Below are 18,455 nucleotides of genomic sequence, written 5' to 3' on the forward strand. Positions count from 1 at the left end.
ATTAATATGATATTAAATTTTATTTTATGCATCTTTGGCGTATTTACAAATGCACCCTCTTATAGAACGTGTGCAGTAAAAGGGCTGCTATTTGTTTCACAACATTCGAAGTACAGCACCTTGTAGGGCTCCTTCGAAAACAAGTGATTAGGCATCCCATGCATCACTATTGCATGCGAGACATCTGCAAGTATATTGTACGGCGCTCGCGAACTGCCTGGAATATAAAACGTATGTGCCATAATACGGATAATTATATCAGAGTATATTTTTAAGTGTAGTCATTTTCCCTCCCTTGAGGATATGACAGTTATTTCAAACGTTTTACTTTGTTTTGTTTTATACGATTTCCTAATTCCTGAAAGTTCAGTGAACCCAATTTTTCTATTCCTAATCTTCTTATATTCCTTCACTACAAGACTTACCATTGTGGACTAAGCCACTGCATAACTGTAACTCGTTTGAGTCTAAGATTAGGACAGGTCTGATAAAATTTTTAATTTTATTTATTTAATTTATATGCCCGCTTGGTGGCTACGGTCGTTAAGGTGTCAACTCTTTAAGGTCTGACACCGTGATTAACCAGTTCGAGTCTCGTTGTTGGCCGGCAGGGTAGGAGCCTCTGTTCAATCACAAATCTATCCGCAGTGCTCGTACGGAGTGAGGGCATGTGATGTTGATGGTGATTCATCTCTGCACCACACCGAGTTTCACCCTTTCCCTGTGGCGGAAGAACAATAGATCTAATTGGTCGCAATGCAAGATCAAGCAGTGTCTTCCCCCTTGTAACATAACCTATTTATCTGATGATGATGATAAACCGAGAGAGTTGATTGCGCGGCTCGGATCACGCAGCCAAGAGCTTGCATTCGAGAGATAGTGGGGTCGAACCCCACTGTTAGCAGCCCTGAAGATTGTTTTCCATGGTTTCCTATTTTCACACCGGGCAAACGATGGGGCTGTATGTTAATTAAAGCCAAGATCGCCTCCTTCCTAGTCTTAGCCCTGTCCTATTCTATCGTCGCCGTAAGACTTGTAGCCTGTGTCGGTAAGCCATAAAACCAGCATCAAGTGGTAATAATAATAATAATAATAATAATAATTTAAAAGTGAATTGTACACCCAAATTTGCCACTCCTTGATGTACGGGTACCGTGCCTGCCTCTTACCTGGAGATAATAGGTTCGATTGTCGGCCAATCCAGGGATGTAATTCCGAACTGATGGTTGGGACAGGGTTCACTGAACCTTGTGAGACCAACTGAGGAGCTGTCTGATAAGAAAGGCAGCAGGTACGGTCACAAAAGCAAAGCAATACGCTTGAGGATGTCGTCACGCTGATCACGTGCCACCTGCAAGCCGACAGCAGTCGTCTTAGCAAGCCAAAGACTTTACTTAAATGGGCTGTATCTGCTACGAGTCTACACACAATTTTAACAAATATGTGCACGTACAAGGAGTAGAACAAGTTACGTGCCCTGAACTCCACACCTTTATGAAGTGAACCGAAACAAACGGCTGAAGGAAAACAAGAAAATGTATTTCAATGATGCCTGACAGTGGGATCCGAACCAGCATATCTTCGGAACCCAACATGGATTAGTGTGAGACTTTCAACTACTCAGTGTAGTGGTCTAAATATGATCATAATGTTTAAAATAGTGCAGTTAGGCTACATCTATGTAAAGGTTACACTATTTTACATTCTCTCGACCAAGAAGTTACTTAATATGCCAAGAATATTCACCAATTTCCTCTATATAAACTCATTTTCAACAGTGTAAGGATCAAAGTTACCTTCGTATCTTCATTATAATGTAGGAACCCTTTACGACACAAATGTCAATTGGACTCTAACAGATACAGTAGGTACTGTCAAGGAATATTTCTGTATTTGCAAAGCGGAAAACCACGGAAAAGCCATTTCAAGTATGATCGACGGGGAACCGAATCTACCTGCTTACAGAGTTCATAGATAGGCCCCACTGTCTACATTGTCCCATTCAGTTCCTGAAAATTAAATTGCTTTCCTGACTATTCTTCCTAAATTAACGAAAGTCGTGAAATTTTAACAGGTTTTACTTTCATAAATTTTGCTGCAAAAACGAATTTGAAACTCACTCTGACCTTGCTCTGATTATCGATAGACTACTATCAAGGCGCAATGCACTTTTAAGCGTACATGTTTTTCAATTTAATTGAAACTTGAATAACAATGCTTCCTGTACCTCTCTAAGTATTGAGATAAAGGAACTATATACTATTACTGTAAATTGTAACTATATTGTAATTTGTACTGTAAATAAGGAACAACACAAACCAGGGTGGTGATAGTGTGGAGTAAATCTTCCACTAACACACAAATCAGTCTGTAAATTTACCGGGATTTAACCTATTTTATTTTATTTTATTTTATTTTTAACTCTGACCTATTCATTTTATCATACTCTTCCATCCCTCAATAATAACGCCTGGAACAAAAGAGAAGGCTACCAGTTGAACAATTACAGCTATTACGACAAAAATTACGGGTCGAAAAATTACTTTCTGCATATACTTATCAAGGTAAGAATTCTTATTTCAATAAATTGCTAAGGAAATTCAAGAACACCTGAAATTACTCTTAAGGAGCAATATATTGCACTATACAGTTACACTATCAGCAAAGTTACAGGGGACGGATCTGCGTGAGACAAAGAAGCACTAAATAAAGACTACCGGTATTTTGGAAGAGGTCTCCGCCACATTTTCCGTAAGTAGGATAACTGAAGTTCATTCTGCAAAGTTTCACATGTGGTAAGGTCGAGTAATACCAATAAAGTTATATTCAATTTAACGCCAGTCTTATGAAAAGAAGCAAAAGATGCACAAAACAATGCCTTAGCCGGGATAAACGCCGAATCAAAAATTAAATTATTTTAAAGGTTAGCCATCTACAATCACACTATCGTAGTTTCTGGTGAAGTAAGAACCATATCAGCTGTTCTGACATGCAAATATTGTATTCAAACAAGCAGATGCGAACAGAAGGTACAACAGTTCAAAGTAAATATAGCATAACTCTCATTCAGCAGTGCTGCCAAGTGTGCTTGTTTACATCTCACCTGTTGAGTATCCGGCTGATAATACACAGCGTAGTCATTTTGCTGATGAGGCACGGCGAAGAGTTTCAGATCTTCATTGTTGTTGTTGACTGGATCGTCCAGCACAAGGAGGTCAGGCTGATTCCGAGGACTTCGTTTCACCCTCATCAGCAAGCCATCCCCAGTGTTACCTGGCTCGCCCTCCAACGAAGCGAACATCATAGTCTGTTCTGGCTCCAAAGGCCGCGTCATGTGGCGATGCATGTTCAGAAAAGGTCTTCAGTTGGTGTAATATTACGTTCACTATTATCTACCAGTCGTCAAATAACCATCACAACAATCACACGATGCTGCACGTTTGTAAAAGCGCATTCAGACGCACCGAATTCGCAAAACCTAACAATGCTCATCACGTTACCACCTTTCTATTCTATGAGAATTCACAACTGACAACTATCACTCAGCAATGAAGCGCGTGTATGGGTATCTACTCACCGGCATAAGTCACGAAGTTCTGTAAAACAAATGCTTAATGTTTCTACTGCTATGATTACAATACACTATCACCGATAGCATTCATCATAGTCAACATTAATTTCATTGACATTTAAAATATTGTTGGACACTTTGCAATTATTCAGAAGACTGCAGTGTGGTAATACTGAGCAATTTCTTTTGTAGACTATGTGCGCCTGCTTTCAACCAGGTTACCAGTAAAAGTAAGGAAAGCTCATTACTTTAAAAAACTTCTGTCTTCACTTAAGATTTTAATTTTGTAAACACACTTGCTCACGTAAAATTGGCTGAACTTTTAATCTCAGTGCTTCCAATTCATGTACATCAGAAACTATCATAACAGAAATTGATAAGACCGAAACACTGAATTAAAAGCAATAACACTAATTTAACACCGTGAGCAGCAAGGAAACAACACACGCTTTTTCAATTACGAGTTCCTTTCACAACTCAACGCAGAATAACTTTCCTTTTATTTCAACACAGTCATGACGTAAAGAGAGTCTTGTCCAACTAACACCAAAGTTATGTTCCTTTATAATGTCACTCGGTAGTTTAGAATAGAACGATTGGCAATTTCCAGCACAGTCTCCAGTAAATGACCGACATTCTCTGCTATTCCTAACACAAGGCTATGGAAAGACATTCACCTCGCCTGAACGGCACGCTACTATGGCAATCACACAAAAACTAAGCAACTCATCCACACAGGCGTCAACAACGGATGGAAAACAAGTCACACTGAATAAATATAGAAGTATTTCGTTAGATGTAACTCTATATCACACAGCACTAACTTCTATCAAAACACATACACACACACACGCAAGAAAAAAAAAATCTAGTGAAACGACTGACAAACAGGATATACAAACTGGCGCGCGTAACGCATGGCCAAAGCCCCCTACATACAGCGTGTTTTATTTTATTTCTGTACTGCCTGCTCCTTCTTCTTTCCGTATCGCTGCGGGTATAACAGCAGTAAGAGTCCCCCCTCCTGCTAATACTAGTACTATCCCTACCGCTCAAGCAGAACGGTTAGGTTAGAATGGAGGAGACGAGAGAGGATGGAGGGGAAAAGGATAGCTCCTGTCCTCCCCACTCCACTAACTTCCCGAACTTTTTTTTTTTTTTTCACTTCATACTCCTCCCTACTTGAACAGCACAGAACTTTTTAAAGGGGAACGAGGGGAAAGGGAAGAGACAGCTTCACGATTTGCCATGTCTATTCTCTCCCCTCCATTACTCACAGATCTTTGCAGCATACCAGTTCAAAAATATTGACCCATCATAAGCTAATAATAAACAGGAATACATTTCCTTCAAGATCTGTATATCGCAGAAATCAATGTGAAGTAAATTCAGAGACGTCAATATGTGACGTGAAAAATTGTATATGAATGCCACTACCAGCTATTCACCAAGCCGAGAATACGCATCGGCTCTAAATACCCTTTGGGAATATTGTGCGTTACATGCTGCACCTATAAGTAAATTGGCATAGTTACCACAGAGTGTGTAAAACTAACTACCACAGTAAACATGAATGGATATACGATAGAAGCGGGAATACATTTACCAGAGGAGAAAGCCTCGTAATCTGAAATCGATGAACTTCATTAAATATTTCAACTATCAGAAGTAAGATAATAATAATAATAATAAGAATAATAATAATAATAATAATAATAATAATAATAATAATAATAATAATGGATACAGTATTTCGGCTTCTGTCTCCTGAAAAAGGTTAGAGAAAATTATAGTTTCCACATATCCGGCAACAAAAACGCACTAACGGTGAAAGATTGACTAGTCTGTGTAAGCAGAAACTCGTGTCTACAGATTATTTCAAAAAGCTCGCATGAAAGCAAAATACATGGGGACCACATTCAAATTTAGAGACTTTCAAATTGATTTGTTGCGATTTCAAATAGAAATTATTCACGAAGTGACGAATGTCAAGGTGAATAAGGGGCAAATACTGGAACAATCACTATTTCACAACAATAAAGGAAAAGTTTATTCCCAAACAAAATTAGGAACCTTAGAAATAAAATAATTACGACAGACTTGGATCAATTACGATACAACAAATAAATGATGATGCTTGTTGTTCAAAGGGGCTTGGGCTTAACATCTAAGGTCATCGGCCCAATACAACAAATAAATCTTCCAGAACACATTAAATCAACTTAGAATCTAGTGAATGGACAAACGTCAGAACCAAAGTAGCAGAAGCTGTCAAAGAAACAGCTGCATTAAAAAGAAGTAAATATATATTGTACATGAAAATAAATAAATAAATAAATAAATAAATAAATAAATAAATAAATAAATAAATAAATAAATAAATAAAGGAATAAAGAATGTGAGGTTGCATTAGAGAAAAGACGGCAAGCAAGGAAGAGACTTTTTTTTTTTTCAATTTGCTTCATGTCGCACCAACACTGATGGGTCTTATGGCGACGATGGGACAGGGAGGGGCTAGGAGTGGGAAAGAAGCGGCTGTGGCCTTAATCTCCCGAATACTGGATACTGACCGCACTTAAGCGACTGCAGTATCGAGCTCGGTAAGGAAAAGGTCTTATTCTATAGAAATAGAAACTGATTATTTGGACTTCAAAAACCAAAGAAAGAAGATGACAAAAATGCTGAGAACCGCTAGAGAAATTTTGAAAAGCTTTAAAATGATACTGAAGAAGACTTCCAAAAAACAATGCAAGAAATTTATATAAAAACCACCAAAACTAAGTTAATAAAGTATCAACCGCCATGTTTATATTTTTTAAAATAAAATGGAGGACTTGCCGAAACCCATGAACTTCATCAAGCTTGTGAAGGACCAAGTGATAAGTTTTAACAAAATAGAAACTAAAAATATTTTTCCAAATTCAAAGCCATCAGACAAAGCTGAAATCAAGAATTTTTTTTTTTTATTGTTCTATTTACAATTTGCATCACGTCGCACCGACACAGCGACCGTAAACGCACTTAGTGGGACGTAAAGCTAATAACATTCGTCTTCTTCGTCTTCTTCTTCTTCTTCTTCTTCTTCTTCTTCTTCTTCTTCTTCTTCTACAGCTTTTCCCAAACCTGTTGAGCCGCGGGTGCGAACTATGTCGCACATGTGGATTTGGCCCTGTTATACGGCCAGATGCCTTTCCTGATGCTAACCCTATATGGAGGGATGTAATCACTATTGCATATTACTGTCGTGGTTGGTAGTGCACTGTAGTGTGTTGTCTGAATATGAAGAAGAAAGTGTTGGGACAAACACAACCCTCCAGTCCCCGGGCCAGAAGAATTAATCAGATGCGATTAAAATCCCCGACCCGGCCGGGAATCGAACCCGGGACCCTCTGAATCGAAGGCCTCAAGACTGACCATTCAGCTAATGAGTCGGACTGTAAAGCCAATAACATTATTAGTATTAAAATCTTTTGAAAGAGACACAGTAAAGGCAGCGCTACCAATTTCTCTTGAGAAGACAGAATTCGTTATGAACATTAACAATGCTCTAAAATACCTCAATACCGAGTTCGATAGCTGCAGTCGCTTAAGTGCGGCCAGTATCCAGTAATCGGGAGATAGTGGGTTCGAGTCCCACTGTCGGCAGCCCTGAATATGGTTTTTCCGTGGTTTCCCATTTTCACACCAGGCAAATGCCGGGGCAGTACCTTAATTAAGGCCACGGCCGCTTCCTTTCAATTCCTAGGCCTATCCTATCCCATCGTCGCCATAAGACCTATCTGTGACGGTGCGACGTAAAACAAATAGCAAAAAAAAAAAACCTCAGTACAATATTATTACTGTTATTATTAAACCTTTTTGAAAAAGAGACAGTGGTAAAGACAGGGCTACAAATGAATTCTGAGAAGACAGAATTCGTAATTAACATTAACAATGCTCCAAGAATCCTAAAGACAACGCACGGCAGAATCAGAAGAATGTGATGTTGTGGTGATATAGTTTTAAGAGAAAGTCCAACTGTGCACTTATCATAGGAAAAACTGGAAGGGGTCCGACACTTCGAAAAATGAAAGTACCGGCCAATGAAAGACAAGGGCGACGAAGGGTGGAAAAGTGAAAGATTCCCTAGGGATCGACACCTCATACTGTCGGGGTCAGAAAATAACAAGATTTGACCAAGACCTAGGGAGCTCGGATAGGATAGATGGAAATAAGGAGTCTGGCGCAAGTAAGTAGAAACAATACCACGACTCAACTAAGGACCCCGTGGTCGCCAACCCATGCTCCGAAATTAAGAGTCCCTGGGGCTGCTATTAGTCGCCTCTTATGATAGACAGGGAAATAATCCTGCCAAGTGCCCTAGATTAAGAAGCAAACAAAAATGGAGCTCAGAATACTGAATTGGCTTCTCAGTTAATGAAAACAATTTACAAGAAAAAATCACGCTGTTAAAACAAAAATCTAACGTTATAACTCTGTCATTCCACAATAATGCCTTTATGCAGCAGATTGTTTAGTCCTAAACAATAAATAAGAAATTGAAGAATTACAGAAAAGGGGAAGAAAAGTAGTAAAGAAGATAACTGAATCAAGTAACATTGGGAGTACATGGATGAGAAGAATTAATAAACAACTTTACAGCCAAACCGAAAAATTTCTTTTTATGGTCACCTGGTCCGAACGAAATCGGAAAAACACAAAAAGTACTTTATGATTTGGAAAAAAAATCCCAAAACACAAATACGATGCGTCATGGAAGTGAAAAAGGATTTAACAGAAATTATGATAAATAATAATGTTATTTGCTTTACGTCCCACTAACTACTTTTACGGTTTTTGGAGACGCGCTTGGTGCCGAAATGTAGTCCCGCAGGAGTTCTTTTACGTGCCAGTAAATCTACCGACACGAAGCTGACGTAATTGACCACCTTCAAATACCACCGGACTGAGCCAGGATCGAACCTGCCAAGTTGGGGTCAGAAGGCCAGCGCCTCAACCGTCTGTCACTCAGCCACAGATACACAGGTTTACATTTTGCAGTAGAATTAGAAAGACAAAAACAGTTGTCTGGACGGATGAGGAAAAAAAGAAAATAGTGAAAGGACGAAGAAGTACTCGAGAGACCCAAAATCAAGAAAGGAAACAAAACATGAGGAAGGTAATTTTATATGGTCCACAGATGGCCGAAATCGAATAATAATAATAATAATAATAATAATAATAATAATAATAATAATAATAATAATAATAATAATAATAATAATAATAATAATAATAATAATAATAATGTTTTGGGGTTATCACGCAACAGACTGGCCTGACGCAGCTCTCCTCGCTACTCTATGCTGTGTTAACCTATTAATTTCTACCGACTAAAGGGAAAACATTCCAGACATGGTGCTAATAAAACCAGATGACCTCTACAGAGAAACTGAAGTGATAGAAGGTATAAGTGATCATGAAGCTGTCTTTGTCGTAGTTGAAAATAAATGTAATGGAAATGAATGAGTAAAAGTAGGACTAATAGGCAATACAATATAGTTGATAAGAAAGGCATGGGGAAATTTTTAAAAAGCAATAATGATCAACAAAAATGTAAAGAACTTATGGGATGGGCTTAAAGCAATGTTGAGGAGTATGAAAACAGATATGTACCTTTAAAAGTGATAGGGAATGGTAAGGGCCAAGTACATTACACTGCTTGTAAAAAAAAAAAATAAAAAAAAAAATGAAGCGCTCAAAAGGGAGGTGGAAACGAAACGAAAGTTCGCGTGATGAGAGGGTAGGTGATGTTATTCCAGTGATTACAAAATCGAGTCAAATGTACAAAGAAACTACAAATACGAGCCCACTTATCGGTGTGACGTTGTATTCCCTCTGGCCTGCCTACATGCACTGATTCGGTTGGGAAGGGTCTCATAAAGCCGCTGTATCTTTTCGTAAGGCACGATGGCCCAGAACTGTTGTAACTGGTCCTTGATATCCTGGATAATGGCACTGGGGCGGTGTTGACGTCCGAGCTGGTCCCACACATCTTCTATCTTGGACAGAACTAGGGATCTTGCTGGCCACGGGTGTATTTCGACATTACACAAACAGTTCATAGACACACGTGCCATGTGTGGACGAGCATTGTCCTGTCGAAAGATGGCACCACGATACTTTCGCATGAGAAGTAACGCATGAGGGTATAGGATGTCCGTGACGTACAGTTGTGCCATCAGAGTTCCCTCAGTCACTACCAGCCGTGACATGAAGTCATACCCAAAGGCTCCTCACCCCATGCCGCCAGGAGCAACACCGCTGCGCCTTTCCAAAACATTGAAAGAATGGGACCTCTCCTCAGATCGCCGCTATTCTCGCAGACGATAGTCATCCGTGATTCATCGCTGAAAACAATGCGACGCCATTCATCAGCAGTCCATGCTTCCCAGCCACGGCACCGCACCAAACGCAGCCGTTTCTGGTGTGGTGTTAACGGCTGGAAGCCTACGCATGGGACGATAATTCCCTAGTCCGGCTGCTGCTAGTCTCCGACCAATGGTGCGGGATGACACAGAATATTGCAGGGAGTCTATTACTTGTTCTCGGATGACAGGCGTAGATGTTAAGGGGTTACGAAGTGCGATCCTCCCTTGTGATGGTCTGATGTAGTCGACCGGAACCTTGATGACGAGTATGCCTGCCCTCACGTTCCCATGCAGTCCAACAACGGGCCACTGTCACATCCGAATGCCCCACAAATTTGGATATTGCACGATTCGACCAGCTGGCCAAATGGAGACCTACAATGAGGGCCCATTCAAACTCTCTTGGATGCTGATACCGCTGTCTTACACGAGCACGCGGTATCTTCGTATCCTTCACATCTGACGTTGTACACGCCCTTTATAGACTATACCAGATATCGAAAAACATTAAACACAAACAACACTAATGCACCATGGAGGCCGTTCTACCAATCAGAGAGAAATGCAATACTAATCGTTTACAAACCCGCCGATAGTGTGTACGAAGTTTACACTGACATCCGACCATTTCTTCTGGGTGCTTCAAATGTTATCAGACAGTGCAAAACGGGGAAATAAGGACATTTAAAGGAGGTGCGAATTAAAAAGAAATGGGGTTAAGAATGGTTGCGGGAGTAAGGAGAGACTGAAGAAGCTTACTAAGAAATTGAATTTAGCAAAAAAAACAGCTAAGGATATCATGATGGGAAACGCCATTAGCAGGCAAACGAATTTTAGGGAGCAATGCAGCCGGGCTGAGTGGCTCAGAGCGCTGGCTTTCTGACCCCAACTTGACAGGTTCGATCCTGGCTCAGTCCGAGGTATTTGAAGGTGCTCAAATACGACAGCCTCGTGTCGGTAATTTACTGGCACGTAAAAGAGCTCCTGCGGGACTAAATTCCGGTACGTCGGCGTCTCCGAAAAACCGTAAAGGTAGTTAGTAGGACGTAAAGCCAATAATATTAGGGAACAATGAAAGGATATGTATAGATACTTTAAGGCAGAAACAGGTTGTACGAATGGCATTCCGCGAATCATTAATGAACAAGGGGGGTGTCCATGTGAAGACGAACAGAAGGCAGAAATATTGTCGGCAGTATGTAAAGATAGTGGATATAAGGATAATGTCCCGACAGAGAAGGCGACTACTACTGGCAAATTACTGCAATTTACGTATAATAATAGACATTCACAAACAGGTACAAAATCTGAAAGCCAAGAAAGCAGCTGGAACTGATAAGATTTCTGGGGATATATTGAAGACAATTTAGTTCCATATTTGAAATGCTTCTTTGATTATTCTTTGCATGAAGGAGTGACACAAATGAATGGAGCGTTGCGATAGTAGCCCCAGTATACAAGAGAAAGGGCGATAAACATAAAGCGGATAAATATAGACCAGTGATGTGTTGTTTGTAAGCGCTGGGAAAGCATTCTCTCTGATTAGACGCTTTTGCGAAATTACTGACTGGTTTGACAGAACACAATTCGGGTTTGGGAATGGTTATTCCAGTTAGGTTCAACCTGTAGGATTCCAGCAAGATATAGCACATATTTTAGATTTAGGAGGCTAAATGAACTGTATCAATATTGACCTATCCAAGGCTTTTGACAGGGTATATCTTGGGAGACTACTGACGAAAATCGGGGCTTTTGGACTAGACAAAAGAATCGATTGAATGGGTGGCAAACTTTCTAGAAAACAGAACTCAGAAAATTACAGTAGGTTAAGTGTTACCAGATTCTGTAATGATTGACAGCGGGCGTCCCACAGGGCAGTATTATTGGACCTTTGTGTTTTCTTCTAATGGTGCGCACAAATGATTGGAGCGGTTTTGTCAATTATTTCTAGCCATATTATTAGAGATGTGGTGATAGTGTTTGATGTTGTAAGGCAAGTAACCCTCAAAGTTTTGTTTAGTTTTGTCAGAATAGCCCTCCATATATTGTGCTTCCCCCAACGCCCGCGAGAGCGCAACAGTTGCAACATCCGGCAGGCATGACGCGTCCTCTGCGTAAAGACCGACTCTAACAGTTGCAAAGATGGCGACTAACAGTGAAAAAGCGTATGCCAATCTGTGACAACCGTGCGACGAAACTTTAGAACAAAGTACGGAAAGATCCACCCAGTGCCAACTCCATTCGCCGATGGTATCAACAGTTCAAAACCACGGGATGTCTGTGCAAGGGAAAACCAACAGGCCGACCTAGTGTGCTTGAAGAAACGGTTGAGCGTGTGCGACGCAGTTTTGAACGTAGCCCGCAAAAGTCAACACGTCGGGAAATGAACATGAACCGTTTGGAAAGTCGTAATGAAAGGATTGCATTTGCGCCCTTACCGTTTGCATCTGCTCTAAGCATTGTCGCCGGCTGACAAAGTGAACCGTTTTGAGTTTTGCACAAATTTTCAGGAGCGTATGAAGGATGATGAATTTTGTATCGGGAATGAAGATCACGCCCGCATGTCATGGCCTCCACGCTCTCCTGATCTCACCCCTTGCTACTTCTTCGTGTGGAGTTATGTGAAAGATGCAGTTTTTACGCCACCATTACCGGCTGATCTAACAGAACTGCGGGCCCGCATCATCAACGCCTTTGGTCAAATTGACAGGGACATGCTACGTCGGGTGTGGGACGAACTTGACTATAGAGATGATGTGTGTAGAGTCACTCATGGAGCACATATCGAGAGCACTTGTAGGCTCATAAAAAATTGTGAGTTTTTCTGGCTGTCTATATAATTTTGTAATGTTACAACAAATAATAAACAAGCAGGAATTTTTTGAAACCGCTCCAATCATTTGTGCGCACTCTGTATATAAATGATACGAGTAAAGAAATGGAATCAAAGATAAGGCTATTTGTAGATGATGTTTTACTGTATATAGTAAATACCTCACAGGATTGAGAGCGACTACAAAATGTTCGGCTTACAAGGTGCACGTCTTTTTAATTGACTCCGTAGGCGACCTGCGCGTCGTGATGAAAATGAAATGATGAGGAGGAAACGACACATACAACCAGCCCCCGTGCCAGTGAAATTAACCAATTATGGTTAAAATTCCCGACCCTGCCGGGAATCGAACCCAGGACACCTGTGACCAAAGGCCAGCACGCAAACCATTTAGCCATGAAGCCGGACATTGAGGGGGTGATAGTACGCCACGGGGATTACTGTAAGTACCTACGTGCTTATATAAGGAATGATCTTCATTGGGGTAATCACATTTATGAGTTTGTAAAGGAGGTTACAGATCGCTTCACATGGTTATGAGGGTATTTGGGGACTGCAGTAAGGATGTAAAGGACAAGGCGTACAAGACTTTCATAAGATCGCAATTAGAGTATGGTTCCAAAGTATGAGACCGACACGAGGGCTATCTGATACAAGAACTGGAAAAGATCCAAAGGACAGCAGCACGATTTGTTCTGGGTAATTTCCCACAATGGAGTAGTGTTACGAAAATGTTGCAAACTCTGGGTTGGGAAGACTTGGGAGTAATGAGAAAAGATGCTCGAATAAGTGCTGTATTCGGAGCTGTCAGTGGAGATATGGCACGGAATGACATTAGTAGACGAATAGGCTTGAGCGGAGCTTTTAAAAGGCAGGAAGATCATAGTATGAATATAAAGTTGGAATTCAAGAGGACAGACTGGGGCAAATATTCATTTATAGGACGAGGAGTAAGGGACTGGAGTAATATATTAAGGGAAATGTTCGATAACGTTCCAAATTCTTTAAAAGTAGTTAATAAAATAATAGGTAAACAATTGATAAGGAATGTGTCACCTTGGTGAAAGTTCTAAATGTAGATCATTGATTATTGACTGAACTCCTACACCTACTTCAATATGTTTGTCTTGTTCATTACTTGGTCCACCCCAACGGTCCTTACCTCCTACACTTCACTCAAAAGCTAACTAAACAAATCCTGGGTGTCCAAAGATATGTCCTACCATTATATCTCTTTTTCTGGTCAAATTTCGCAAAATTGTTCTCCCAACAATTCGATTCATCTTTTCGTCCGTGATTCGATCTACCCGCCCATCTACATCATTTTTTTTGTAAGGTTACATTTCGAGACCTACTATTCTTTCTTTCCGTTTCTTTTCCATACAATGCCACATTGCCAAGCTGGACAAAAAAATCTTGAGAATCACCTTTCTAATTACTAGAGAAATGCTGAAAGTGAGCACATTTGTTTTCTTAAAGAATGCCTTTCTTACTTGCGATAGTATGCACTTTATGTCCTTACTTCTACTATAATTAGTTATTTCACTACCCAAGTAACAATATTCTCCTCTCGAGAAAATCAATTACCTTGACGGTATTGCTCCTTGTGATGTCAGGAGAGAGGTTGCTGCTAACAACGAAAGGCTTAAAACAAATTTAATGCCTTCACATCCACTCTTTGGATACCAACCTGCCCAAGGAAGATTGAAGTCCAGGAAAGCCTTTTTAACATCTTCAGAACACCTGGAAGGATCATCGGACAAAGTCAGGATTACCAAATGGAAGCAAAAGACCCCCTGGCCCCTTGAAATGGATAGAACCACGGGAAGTGTTGCCTCCCGGTCACACTAAGGACTGGTTAACATGGAGGTCCTTAAAGAGACTTAGATCTGGAGTGGATACAACCAGAGCGAATCTACAAAAATGGAACTTCCCCATAGATACGGCCTTTTATGAATGTGGTGAACTTCAGATAACCGAACACCTGCTATGCTGCCCCCTGTGTCCATCAAACTGCACAATGGAAGACTTGGTGCTGGCCAATCCAAATGCCCTGGAAGTGGCCAAATTTTGGGCCGAATCGGTGTGACAACTGTATGAATATATTGTTGAAGACCTTTTACTTGTATATATTTGAGTATATAGTTTGTTTCTTTTAAATGTAATGTTATTCTATTGTACTTCTGATTCGAATAGAGAAAGACTTCCTTTAATCTAGTATTTCCAGCATCACCCGACCATTCGAATGCATTCCATCATTTCTGTTTTGGATCTGTTTTTCATATTATACTCCTTCTCCAAAGATTGTGTTCAAACCATTCGGCAACTTCTCTAGATCTTTCACAGACTCATTTAAAATAAAAACATTATCGGCAAATCTCAGAATTTTGATTTCCACGCCTTGGATTGTGATTCCTTTTCAAAATTCCTGTTTGATTTCCTTTACTGCATGTTCTATATAAACATTGAAAAGGAAAGGGGACAAACTTGAGCCCTGTCTCACTACTTTATGGATTATCACTTCGTTTTCAAAGCCCTCGATTCTTATCACTGCAGAATGATTTCTGTACTGATTGTGGATAATCCTCCTTTCTCGGTATCTGATCCCGATCACCTAAAGAATTGCAATTCTCTTCGTCCAATAATCATTATAGAATGCTACTACTAGATTTTCGAAAGCCATGTACGGGGGCTTGTCCTTCTTAATTCGATCCTTTGTGATCGGACGTAAAGTCAAGATTGCTTCGCATCTTCTTACAGTTGTTCTGAAGCCAAACGGATTTCCCAGTACAGCTTCAACTTTTCTTTCCCTTCTTCAATATATATATATACCTTGCCGGTATTGCTCCTTGTGACATCAAGAGAGAGGTTGCTGCTAATAACGAAAGGCTTAAAACAAATTTAATGCCTTCACATCCACTCTTTGGATACCAACCTGCCCAACGAAGACTGAAGGCCAGGAAAGCCTTTTTAACATCTTCAAAACACCTGGAAGTATCATCGGACAAAGTCAGGATTACCAAATGGAAACAAAAGACCCCTGTGTTGGGAATTAATTGAGCAAATGTAATCGAATTGCTAACGATTAGGCTATATTCTTAAAACATTTTACTTGTAATCGTTACTTCCTACAAAATGTACTTTTTACTTGTAATTTACTCCTTGAAAGAAAAATTGCAATCGTTACATTCTTTTAACTGATGCATCGCACGGGAAGAGAAACGGGGAAAAGAATAAATTACGATGAAGATAACTTTCTCAATCTAATACAGCAGAACCAGTAACATCACTAGTATTGCATGAAGTACTTTGTTGCCTCTCCAGTGCTTCCAAAAACATCATACATACGATGCTCTTAAAATTAAACGATCGAGCGAGTTAGCTGTGCTGTTAGGGGCACGCAGCTGTGAGCTTGAATCCACGAGATAGTGCGTTCGAACCCCACTGTCGGCAGCCGTGAAAATGGTTTTCCGTGGTCTCCCATTTTCACTTACAGCCAAATGCCGGAACAGTTCCTATTTATAGGCCATAGCCGATCCCTTCCACCTCCTTATCCAACTTAATTCACCACCATTAGCTACTCAACTGAGACTGGCTTCAGGAAGGCCGTAAATAAAACATGCCATAAAAATCTCATCTCATCCCCCACCCCGTATCAGGAAACAGGACTAAGGGGTAGGCATACATACATATTGGGCTTTAAAAGCTTTAAAAACGGAATTATATTTAGGTTAGTATTTATGTTTTGCATACCCCACATGTTGGAAACTGACTGAACAAACACATGTTTCGATTAAACATTTCCAGCAGAATTATCTGTTGAACTGACAACACAAAATTATATTTATTCGATCATTGCGTAAATTTTTGGTTCAGCCCCTCGACTGGACATCATCGTGGTCATCGACACAAAGGACCCCAAGCTGGGTCAGGTATTTTAGCTGCGTCTGATTGATTCCAGGGAAAAGAAGAAGAAACCTACAACCTGATTTCCAGTCAGTGACCGGGTCAGAGATGAAATGAATGAAGCCCCCATCTAGCGCCGAGGATAGGAATAGTGCCGGCTGCCGAAGCCTGTGGCACTCCTCTAGGGCAATGATTAATGACTGACAGATGAAATTATATTGGAGAGCGTTGCTGGAATGGAAGATGACAGGGAAAATCGGAGTACCCGGAGGAAACCAGCCCCGCCTTCGCTTTGTCCAGCACAAATCTCACATGCAATGACCGGGATTTGAACCACGGAACCCAGCAGTGAGAGGCCGACGTGCTGCCGCCCGAGCCACGGTGGGCTATTCTGACTCAGCGACTACGAGTTTATCTAAATATACACCACTTGACATACGCCCTACTCACAACACACCGCATTACGAATCGTCACGGATAAACGCTACAGTGAATACATCCTTCCGCAGGAAGGGCATCCGGCTGTAAAACAGAGCCAAAACTACATGTACAGCATAGTTCGCACACGCGAACCCACCAGGGTGTGGGAAGAACAACGGAAGGAGGGGACAACAATAATGAAATCTTTCCTGTAAAAGTTATGACTACTGAAGAAACATATTACGCGAAAAATAAAATGAGCGGCAAGGTGCTGAATTTGAAAATGAACAAACGACGTTGCTAAAAGGAGAACACCGGGCGAGTTGGCCGTGTGGTTAAGGGCGCGCAGCTGTGAGCTTGCATCCGGGGGATAGTGGGTTCGAACCCCACTATCGGCAGCCCGGAAGATGGTTTTCCGTGGTTTCCCAGTTTCACATCAGGCAAATGCTGGGGTTGTACCTTAGTTAAGGCCACGGCCGCTTCCTTCCTACTTCTATGCCTTTCCTATCCCACCGTCGCCAAGAGACCTATCTGTATCGGTGCGACGTAAAGCAAATTCTAAAAAAAAAAATTAAAAAAAACAAGCTGTGGACCATATTTTTAATGACCCATATTTATTTTGTAATCCCATATTTACTTTTTAACGCCATTAGGTACCAACTTTAACGAAATGTATTTTCTAGTTGAGGTTCTCACTGTGAGGATGCGGATGAAAAATGGCAGGGGTGCCATTCCACTTGGGAACCAAGGGAGGTATAACAATGTTGTTTTTACGTCCCACTAACTACTTCTGGCGGTTTTCGGAACAGCCGGTGTCGGAATTTCGTCCCGCGGCAGTTCTTTTATGTACCAGTAAATCTACGAACACGAGGTTGACATATTTGAGCACCTTCAAATACCACCGAACTGAGCCAAGATCGAACCTGCCAAGCTGGGGTCAGGAAGCCAGCGCCTCGCCCGTCTGAGCCACTCAGTTCGGCACCACGGTAGATCCTACCCATTCTAAGTAATGAACCTTTCTCAGAACGGTCTTAGGACGTTTTCTGTTGTTTTGGGCTATAATCTTCATCCCCACTCCGACCCCCTATTACTTCCCACATGTTTGGGAACACTTTGTATAAAACAGTCTGTTCATCCTGTGCCATATTTCTTCTTCGAGAGAAAATAAGCAGCTACCGATATCCTAGACAGTAGAATCAAGTATTATCATGTTATTGGCTTATGTCCCACTAATTACTTTTACGGATTTCGGACACGCCGAAAGCCAGAATTTAGTCCCGCAGGAGTTCTTTTACTGGTCAGTAAATCTACCGAC

Source organism: Anabrus simplex, chromosome 5 (assembly GCF_040414725.1).
Source record: "Anabrus simplex isolate iqAnaSimp1 chromosome 5, ASM4041472v1, whole genome shotgun sequence".
In the NCBI taxonomy this organism is placed as follows: domain Eukaryota; kingdom Metazoa; phylum Arthropoda; class Insecta; order Orthoptera; family Tettigoniidae; genus Anabrus; species Anabrus simplex.